Source organism: Tachypleus tridentatus, chromosome 2 (assembly GCF_004210375.1).
Source record: "Tachypleus tridentatus isolate NWPU-2018 chromosome 2, ASM421037v1, whole genome shotgun sequence".
In the NCBI taxonomy this organism is placed as follows: Eukaryota; Metazoa; Arthropoda; class Merostomata; order Xiphosura; family Limulidae; genus Tachypleus; species Tachypleus tridentatus.
Genome location: NC_134826.1, coordinates 143,455,365 through 143,466,760, shown reverse-complemented (window position 1 = coordinate 143,466,760; position 11,396 = coordinate 143,455,365). Strand labels below are relative to the sequence as shown.

At 34.7% G+C, this 11,396-nt stretch overlaps 1 protein-coding gene and 1 long non-coding RNA gene across 2 annotated transcripts in view; one reads left to right on the top strand and one right to left on the bottom strand.

Annotated features, from left to right (window-relative positions):
* The window catches only part of LOC143245272 (voltage-dependent calcium channel type A subunit alpha-1-like), a 121,722-nt gene that overhangs the window by 13,758 nt on the left and 96,568 nt on the right, over window positions 1-11,396 (bottom strand). The gene's annotated exons all lie outside the window — the stretch shown is intronic.
* LOC143245273 (uncharacterized) overlaps window positions 10,284-11,396 on the top strand; it is a 28,588-nt gene continuing 27,475 nt past the window's right edge. The window contains exon 1 of the long non-coding RNA XR_013025546.1: window positions 10,284-10,585. This is a non-coding gene — a long non-coding RNA (uncharacterized LOC143245273). The remainder of the gene's footprint in view (window positions 10,586-11,396) is intronic.

Here is an 11,396-nt window from a genome sequence, read left to right as displayed (position 1 = left end):
CTTGTTTCTCTTCATTACACTGTAAAATGTTTCACTTTCACCTTGTTTCTCTTCATTACACTGTAACAATGTTTCACTTTCACCTTGTTTCTCTTGATTACACTGTAACAATGTTTCACTTTCACCTTGTTTCTCATCTTACACTGTAACAATGTTTCATTTTTACCTTTTTTTCTTCATTACACTGTAAATAATGTTTAGTTTCACCTTGTTTCTCTTCATTACACTGTAATAATGTTTCCACTTTCACCTTGTTTCTCTTCATTACACTGTAACAATGTTTCATTTTCACCTTTTTCTCTTCATTACACTGTAACAATGTTTCACCTTGGTTCCCTTCTTCATTACACTGTAACAATGTTTCATTTTCACCTTGTTTCTCTTCATTACACTGTAATAATGTTTCATTTTCACCTTGTTTCTCTTCATTACACACTTTTGTAACAAATGTTTCATTTTCACCTTGTTTCTCTTCATTACACTGTAATAAAGTTTCATTTTCACCTTGTTTCTTTTCATTACACTGTAACTAATGTTTCATTTTCACCTGTATTCCCTCTTCATTTACACTGCTGAACAATGTTTCATTTTCACCTTGTTTCTCTTCATTACACTGTAAACAATGTTTCACCTTGTTTCACCTTACACTGTAGTTTCTGCTCTTCATTACACTGTAAATAATGTTTTCATTTTCACCTTGTTTCTCTTCATTACACTGTACCGTATAATGTTTCACATTTTTCACCTTGTTTCTCTTCATTACGCACTGTAACAAAGGTTTAATTTTTCACCTTGTTTCTCTTCATTACTTGCTGTCAGCCAACAATGTTTCATTTTCACCTTTGTTTCTCTTCATTACACTGTAATAATTTAACGGTTTTCATCTTGTTTCTCTTCGTTACACTGTAAATACAATTAATCAGTTTTCACCTTGTTGTCTCTTCTTCATTACACTGTAACAATGTTTCATTTTCACCTTGTTTTCTCTTCGTTACATTACACTGTAACAATGAACTTCATTTTCACCACTGTTTCAATCTTTCATTACACTGTAACAATGTGTTTCATTTTTCATCTTGTTTCTCTTCATTACACTGTAACAATGTTTCATTTTCAGGAAACTGTTTCTCTTCATTACACTGTAAACAATGTTTCACTTTCACCGAACTTTCTTCTTCATTACACTGTAAATAATGTTTCATTTTTACCTTGTTTCTTCTTCATTACACTGTAATACGATGTTTCACTTTCACCTTGTTTCTCTTTATTATACACTGTAACAATGTTTCAGTTTCACCTTGTTCTCTTCATTACACTGTAATAATGTTTCATTTTCACCTTGTTTCTCTTCATTACACTGTAACAATGTTTCAAATTCACCTTGTTTCTCAACTTCATTATACTGTAACTTTCAATGTTTCAAAGCTTTTCACCTTGCTTTCTCTTCTCATTATACTGTAACAATGTTTCACTTTCACCTTGTTTCTCTTCATTATACTGTAACAATGTTTCATTTTCACCTTGTTTTCTCTTCATTACACTGTAACAATGTTTCTACCATATCTTGTTGTTTTTTGTCATTATGTAAGTTTGGACAACTGTCTCGGTCATGACAATGATGTCATTTTAACATAATGAATACATTTGTTTTTCTCCTTCTGAAACATGTGCGACAAACATTATAGTTGGTCTACTATGAAATATTTTTTTGTGTCTGTTTTTTTTTTTTTTTTTCACTTACGTGTTGGAGAATCGTATATTGCGATCGATTTTAGTTTGTAACACGTGTTAAGAAGTGAATCAAATGAATAGGGTCTCAGGGTTTTCCCTCACCTACATGTGTGATCATGACAGTTTGAATTTCGCGCAAAGCTACACAAGGGCTATCTTCTCTGGCCGTCCCTAATTTGTGTAATGCAAGACTAGAGGGAAGGCAGCTAGTCATCATCACCCACTGCCAATTCTTTGGCTACTGTTTTACCAAAGAATCGTGGGAATGATCATAACTTTAAAGCCCCACGGCTGAAAGGGCGAGCACATTTGGAGTGACGGGGATTCGAATCCGCGACCCTCGGATTACGAGTCGATCGTCTTAACTACCTGGCCATGCCGGGGCTGATCATGGTAGAAGAGATTAAGTTGAAATTATTGTTTAAAATATGATGTACGTATGTGATCCTTTCAATAACGAGTAATGTCTTTTAAGTAAGTAAGTCATCAGAACATACACTCTCACTGAACTTTCAAGTTCCACCGAAACTCTATGTTAACACAATATATCATTGATAACTGTTATTCAAAGTCCTTTCCGTCGAAAGTTTAGCTTTTTTAGCTGAAGGTACAAAGCCTGATTTGTCTACGTCAATGTAATACAGATTCTAATATATTAATGAACTCAGAAAACGCATAAGGCTAGATACCCAAAAAATCGAATTATTTGTGTGCATAATGAAATACGCCATCTGGAATCAATCAATCACAGCCATCAATACTTACTTTTAACCCTCGCTCTGTGAGCTGTTGTCTCGTGCCTCACTAGGTCCACGAGGTCGGTGACAGTATCTGAGAAGCCACGACAAGGGGAGGGAGATCGTCGGATAGGGGTTGGGGATCTCCTTCGGTAGGGTGACGAAGGCTTAAACCCAGCAGGAGAAGGAGACCGCGACCTACTCTGTTGACTAGGTCGGAGAATGTCATCTAACACAGAGAAAAAACGTTTGAAACTGGTATGGCCCTACAGGGCGATCACAAGTTGTGAAGTGAAACCCAACGTAAGTGACATCTTACAGATTCTCTAAAACAACAACTAAACTTAATACATTTAATTTTTTTATAGAAAATAATCTATAATTGTATTTATATAATGATGGGATGATAAAGCTGAAAGAATGGTTGTCTTTGTTTCAGATTTTATAGGAGAGCTTGTGAAGTAAAATTATATGATTTTCACGTTATTTTATCTCTTACCCAATACTAGATCAAGTTGTATCATCTCTTCCCCATTATTAGATCAAGTTGTATCATCACTTCCGCATTATTAGATCAAGTTGTATCATCTCTTCCCCACTATTAGATCAAGTTGTATCATTTCTTCCCATTATTAGATCAAGTTGTATCATCTCTTCCCCACTATTAGATCAAGTTGTATCACCTCTTCCCCATTATTAGATTACATTATTTCATATTTAACCAGAGTTAAATTAAGTTGTTCCATCTCTTACGTAGTATTAGGCCACACTATTTATTTTTTACCCAGTATTAAATCCAGTTATTTCGATTTTTGCCCATTGTTAGATTAAGTTGTTCCATCTCTTACGTAGTATTAGATCAAACTTTTTTTTTACTCAGTATCAGATCAAGTTAGATCACGTTATTTCAATTTTTACCCATTGTTAGATTAAGTTGTTCTATCTCTTACGTAGTATTAGATCACACTTTATTTTTTACCCAGTATTGGATCAAGTTAGATCACGTTATTCCGTCTCTTATCTAGTATTAGATCAAGTTGTATCATCTCTTACCCATTATTAGAATACATTATTTCATCTTTTACCAAACTTTAAATTACGTTATTTCATCTCTTACCCATTATTAGAATGAATACATTATTTCATCTTTTACCGAACTTTAAATCACGTCATTTCATCTCTTACCCATTATCAGAATACATTATTTCATCTTTTACCAAACTTTAAATCACGTTATTTCATCTCTTACCCATTACACTGGGAACACTTTTCAGTAACTTTGAGTTGCATTGGATATTTTAACTGATTCTGAAGGAGTTTAGGCGCTGATTTCAAATCTGAAATTAGTTTTTCTCTACAAGCTCTAGTTTGTATGCAATTTGAGGTTAATGAAATTGTACAAATGTGAATTTGCGTAAACCATGTATAAGCATTTTCACGTCCATATATGTAGATAGCTTCTAATATTTTGATCATTCTTCTTTTGTTTCAGATCAAACGTGGCTTCCAAAATAGATATCATTGCAGAAACAAGCCTGATGCCTTCTGCTACATATGTGGATGCTGCACACTCAATCGTCAGAGACGTAACATATCCTCGTTCGTCAAGCGTGCCTACAAGGCATATTTTGAAGTTCATCTTGGTGATCAAGACAAGCAATGGGCTCCTCATGTTGTGTGCCACAATTGTGAGGAAATGCTTCGAGACTGGACCAAAGGAAAACGCAATGGTCTGCCTTTTGGTGTTCCAATGATTTGGCGCGAACCCACCAACCATGTATCTGACTGTTATTTCTGCTTGGTAAACACAACGGGTGTTGGGAAGAAAAACCGACATAAGATTACGTATCCGAACATTCCCTCAGCTATTCGGCCTGCTCCGCACTCTGAAGAAGTTCCTGTTCCAGTTTTCAAAGGCTTGCCTTCATTGGACGATAAAGACATTGGACATGATACAAGCGAACAAGACAGTTGTGACAGTGAATTGTCAGAAAAGTGTACACAATCGGAGAACTGTTCTTCAGACACTGAACCTTTCCCTGTCCCCAAGCCTCTTCCCCAGGCTGAACTGAATGATTTAGTGCGGGATTTAGGTCTTTCAAAGAAAGCAGCAGAGCTTTTGGCATCGAGATTACAAGGCAGAAATCTTGTTAATCACTCTGTTAAAGTATCATATTTCAGAAAGCGTGACCAGCTTTTTGTGACCTTCTTTTCAGAAGACAGACAGTTTGTTTACTGCCATGACATCCAAGGGCTTCTCAAAGAACTGGGTGTACCTTACTATAGTCCTGCTGAATGGAGAGTCTTTTAGACAGTTCAAAACGCAGTCTAAAGTGTGTTCTTTTACATAATGGGAATGTTTATGGAGCAGTACCTGTCGGTCACTCAGTGCATTTGCGGGAAGATTATGATGATATGAGAATGATCATGGACTTATTAAATATCATGAGCACAATTGGATCATTTGTGTAGACTTAAAGATGGTCAACTTTCTTCTTGGACAACAGAAAGGTTTCACCAAGTTTCCATGTTTCCTCTGTATGTGGGACAGCCGAGCACGAGACAGACATTGGGTCCAGAAGGACTGGCCTATTCGTGACACCCTTGAAGCAGGCATGCCAAATATCATACAAGACCCAATTGTAAGCAGAGATAAGATCATCTTTCCTCCTCTTCACATCAAATTAGGTTTGATGAAGCAATTTGTCAAGGCACTGGAAACCGAAGGTGAATGTTTCCAACACATCATCACAGCTTTACCAGGGTTATCATTTGAGAAGATCAAAGCAGGCGTGTTTGATGGCCCACAGATTCGAACCCTAATTCGTGATGATCAGTTTGTTGCTAAGATGACCACTTTAGAAAAGGCAGCATGGTTATCCTTTGTGGCAGTCGTTCAGAACTTCCTTGGAAACAATAAGGCGGAGAACTACAGTGAACTTGTGAACAGAATGCTCCTCGCTTTTCGTGATCTCGGGTGCAACATGAGCATCAAGCTTCATTTTTTGAACAGCCACCTTGATAAGTTCCCTGACAACCTGGGGGCTGTGAGTGACGAACAAGGAGAACGATTCCACCAAGACCTAAAGGTCATGGAAGAACGCTACCAAGGGCGCTGGGACAAAAGTATGATGGCTGACTACTGCTGGAGCATTGTAAACGAAAAGTTACAAACGCAAATTGTCCAGATGAAGTGTACAAACGCAAAAGTTACAAACGCAAATTCCTACCTGAATAAAATACACAAACAAATTGATAAGCCATTCCTATAATTTCCTATAATAACGAAAAACGTTATTTCAAAAATAAATAAAACGTTATTTCATCTCATGTCAAATTGCATAAAATCTGTAGCTTGCAGACAAAAACCGACTTCAGATTTGAAATCAACACACTCAAATTGACTATAGAAAGGTCTTTTTTTAAATGCAACAAAATGAGTGTTCCCCAGTGTAATCAGAATACATCATTTCATCTTTTACCAAACTTTAAATCACGTTATTTCATCTCTTACCCATTATCAGAATACATTATTTCATCTCTTACCTCATATTAAATCGTTTTTACGATCTGTATAACTGACATTAGCATGTTTATAGTATAGAATAAATTGATTTACTCGGGTTTTTATAGATAAGATAAATATATAACATCTGATTCCGAAAATGCACAATAAATTTACTTCCACACTTGAAAAATCTTTTATATCTGTTTAACATAAGAGAAATTCTGAAGACATAAAACTAGTAGTTGTATTCTCATAAAATAGTTGCTTGACTAATAACACAACAAAAAACACATATATATCAACTACGAAATGTTTAACACTACTGTTACGACAACAAGAACAACAAAAATTCAGTTTCAGACAATAACACATAATAAAAAAAATATAAAACTTTTGTATCGTCATGCGTGTTAATAAAATTACAAACTAGTATTGGAAGGATACATTAGTATCGGTACTGTTACGTTAGCATGTACTTCATTGCGAGATAACCATATGACATTTGTCGCGATACAGATATGAGAAAAGAATCCAGCTTTTCTACAAATGTTCTTGTGTGTTTTGTCAACAGTGACTCGTTGCTACAAGACGCTTCTTAAATACTATCTTTACTGATTTTGTTCTGAAAGTATTAGTGGGTAAATTAAAGGAATGTCAGAAAGATATCACGAATATTAGGCCTGCTGGTTTCCACACTTCGACAGCTTTCAATACACTAAACTCAGGAAGATATCACAATTATTAGGCCTATTGGTTTCCCACGCTTCGTCAGCTTTCAGTATACTAAACTCAGAAAGATACCACGAATATTAGGCCTACTGGTTTCCCACACTTCGTCAGCTTTCAGTACACTAAACTCAGGAAGATATCACAATTATTAGGCCTACTGGATATCACAAACTCAGGAAGATATCACAAATAGGCCTACTGGTTTCCCACACTTCGTCAGCCTTTCAGTACACTAAACTCAGAAAGATATCACGAATATTAGGCCTACTGGTTTCCCACGCTTCGTCAGCTTTCAATACACTAAACTCAGGAAGATATCACAAATATTAGGCCTACTGGTTTCCCACGCACAATTATTAGGCCTTCGTATCACAAGCCTACTTTCAGTACACTAAACTCAATGTTTAAGCATGTTCACTTCGTACGTCTACAGAAATTATATCGATATTTTGAATGGTCACTTATGTTAAATATACTTGGCAACAAACGAGTAAAAAATGAATATCATCTCTAAGGTACTTCTTGTTATATATACATCTATCTAACAATTACATCTGCCATCTGTGTTTACACAGAAATATAGAATATTTGTTTCCTTACATATCGAACATTAACAACACAAAACGTGATTTCTGAGGCAAAACCTTATTCCGGAAAAGGAAAACATTTTACTTATACTTAACTTTGTACCATTAGGAACATAAAATAAGACTGTAATAGTACTTGAATGAGGACCAAGACATTTTGTTACGAATATTTCATTTCGGACACATTTTTACTAGGAAAGCTCGTGACAGCCACGTTATCGTTACGTCATTTTTTTTGTGACATGACAGTTTATGTTACGTATATCGAACTCGTGATAGGTAGTTTTATAAATACAAAACTGAATGGCGAAAATAATATAAAATTATAATAAATTGTACATCGTTCAATCATTTGGGATCTATTAGAAATTACATAACAATATGTAAGGGAAAGAGGACGTCTAAACCAGGAGGATGGGGTGTTATTAAAAGTTAAATAGGCCTAGCAAAGGATTTACTGTAGTTTGTTACACTTTGATTGGAATTGGGAAACACCTACAATAAGTTCAATATTTTCAAACATAATATATGTATCGTTTTGACGAGACAGAGAGGTGGAGTAATGAATCAATAACAAAATTCATAAATCATAAGAAACGTCATTTTTTGTGACATGACAGTTTATGTTACGTATATCGAACTCGTGATAGGTAGTTTTATAAATACAAAACTGAATGGCGAAAATAATATAAAATTATAATAAATTGTACATCGTTCAATCATTTGGGATCTATTAGAAATTACATAAAAAATATGTAAGGGAAAGAGGACGTCTAAACCAGGAGGATGGGGTGTTATTAAAAGTTAAATAGGCCTAGCAAAGGATTTACTGTAGTTTGTTACACTTTGATTGGAATTGGGAAACACCTACAATAATTTCAATATTTTCAAACATAATATATGTATCGTTTTGACGAGACAGAGAGGTGGAGTAGTGAATCAATAACAAAATTCATAAATAATATAATAAATATTATATTTATTGTATATAATAAATTGTACATCGTTCAATCATTTGGGATCTATTAGAAATTACATAAAAATATGTAAGGGAAAGAGGACGTCTAAACCAGGAGGATGGGGTGTTATTAAAAGTTAAATAGGCCTAGCAAAGGATTTACTGTAGTTTGTTACACTTTGATTGGAATTGGGAAACACCTACAATAATTTCAATATTTTCAAACATAATATATGTATCGTTTTGACGAGACAGAGAGGTGGAGTAATGAATCCAATAACAAAATTCATAAATCATAAGAAACGATTATATTTTGTTTCGTAAGGATGTTAGGGTTACTTAAATTCTGCAACGTCTTTCATAACAAACAATTCCACGTTACAAACTGTCCGTAATGAAATGCCCCAGATTCATACAGAGAACAACAGTATTTAATAAGCACTAAAAAAATTCTAATCCTAGACTAAAGAACAGAATAAGTTTATCGAATAATTTTATACTAAGTGTATATTGAAACACTTATTACTGGTTTAAGTATCAATATATGTTAGATTAACAGTACACACAACACATATTACTCGTCTGTTGTATATACCTATGTTAGATCAACAGTACAGACAACATATATTACTGGTCTATTGTATACACTTATGTTAGATCAACAGTACACACAAAACATATCACTGGTCTATAGTATATACCTATGTTAGATAAACAGTACAGACAACACATATTACTCGTCTGTTGTATATACCTATGTTAGAATAACAGTACAGACAACACATATTACTGGTCTGTAGTATATACCTACATTAGATCAACAGTAGAGACAACACACATTACTGGTCTGTAGTATATACCGATGTTAGATCAACAGTAAAGACAACACATCACTTATTATTACTGGTCTATAGCATATACCTATATTAGATCAACAGTAAACACATCACATGTTACTGACGTGTTGTATACACTAATGTTAGATCAATAGTACAGACAACATATATTATTGGTCTATAGTATACACTTGTGTAACGTAAACAGTAGACACAACACTCTTTGGTTGTTTATAAATTATGATAGGTTAGTAGTACAAATAACACCCATTAATTGACTCTAAGATAAACTTATGTTAGATCAACAGTATGGACAAATCTCTTTGACTGTCTCTGGTATACACTTAGATTAAAGGTATAAACAACACCCATTGCTGGTCTGTAATGTACGTTTGTGTTACTGGTTTCTCGGATATAATGACATTAGATCAACAGCATAGACAATACTCACAGCCTAGCAAACACTTAGGCGAACGTAACAGACATCACTTACTGCTGGTGTTTGATATACGTGTGTGTAACATCAATAGTATTGAAATACAGGACATTTAGCCTACTAAACACTACTTAAGACATAATTTTCAGTGTATGAACTGCGATAATAAATCTCCAATACTCTCTAATTCTGATAAACAAACTCTTAGTGCCCTCTATACTAAATATTATCAGTCACTGAGAAGCAAAAATATGTTCGAAATCTCTCACTCTTAATATATGTATATAATGTGATAAATATATACTTTATAATGTTCGCCAAGACGCATAAATGTGAAACATTATAAACGTTTTCAATTAATCAAACCCATGAATACAACAACAAATATTTTGGAATGAAACACAAAAAAAATGTAGCAGTGTTTTAGTAGCAGTTTTATTAATTATGACAGTTCTACACCTTAACAAAAAAACAACAACAAAAAAAACAAAACAAAACCTACAAATATAACTAGACGGTGAATTATGACCAATATTAAATATCGATCATGTGGTACTAACCTTTCTATTATTACTTCTTATCTTACAAATCAGACATAAAATAAGTAAAACAAAAATGGAAGACAGACGGTATACAACAAACACTCACACCAAAAGCATTTAGTAACTCACTTCCTGGATGTTTTGACTGCCAGTGGAGGCGTGGCTTTCTGTCGAACTCCGCCTTCGTACGCTTACTTCCGACATTTCGATGTCCTGTGTACACGCGAGAGGAAATTTAGATAACGAATATATTTTACTGCTCTAAAGTAAAGAAACGGCGCCAATTATGAATAATTTCGCGCTAAACAAAATTGTCCGTTCTAGTATCCGTAAAACCTATTTTTTTTAATCTTTAAACCAGTTTTTTAGTTATTGCACGACGAAGCAACGGGAAATTCTGTTTACTTTTGTTTTGTCAGTCAATACTGTTGCTCCAAATACGTATGTAGGTTTAGTTTTTCCTTCAACTTCACTAGTGGTGTCGCTACTGTCCGATCACACACGAACACGAGGAATGAAGGGTAAGTTTAGTGTAGGAAATTTAATTGTAGTCGGAGTTCGAGACGCCCCTCTTTGTCAGGATTTACGCCCGAACTGTTTCAGTACCAGAGAACCCATATAAAGCAGCTTCGAACCGAGACATATAATTTCATATTGGTAACATGAGAGATTGATATTTTAAACTTTGTCTACTACTGAACAATTATTGAGTTAACATTTTCCCACTAGCCCTTAAACATTAATGTAATAATGACCTTTTCCATTATGGTTATTGTGGCAGAGCAAATCCTGTGACGTCACATCTTCCCCACACTGCAGGCGTCATTGCTATAGGTCTGTAAAACTCGGATCGAGTGATATCCAGTAGATACTTTCAAATGCGTCTACAAAATGTTTTGAAACTCGTGATGTGAAGAAGAGAAACAAACACAAGAGAACAAACTATTTGTTCACAATTTTGTGTGCAACATGTCTGTTTATTGAACTAACCGGAAAGAAATCTACAAAGTCATTTTATTGTAGGTTCTGGTGGGGACTCTTAATTTACTGCTGTTAACCCCAACACTGCATACGTTACTGACTATTGCAGATGATACTTACAGAGGTAAAAACCCCAATTCATTGCGAAACCTCTGGAGATGGACCCGCATCTCCACTGGGAGAACAGATATAAGGTAAAATTAATGAGTTACTAGCCGTTAATGTATGCAAGCTTTACCTGAATGTAAGTATTAACGCCCGTTTACGACCTCTCGAAATTCGATGGAAAGGAATGTTATACTATATGAAGCATGACTTTAGGAAACTCTATATAAAAATAGGTTGAAATGT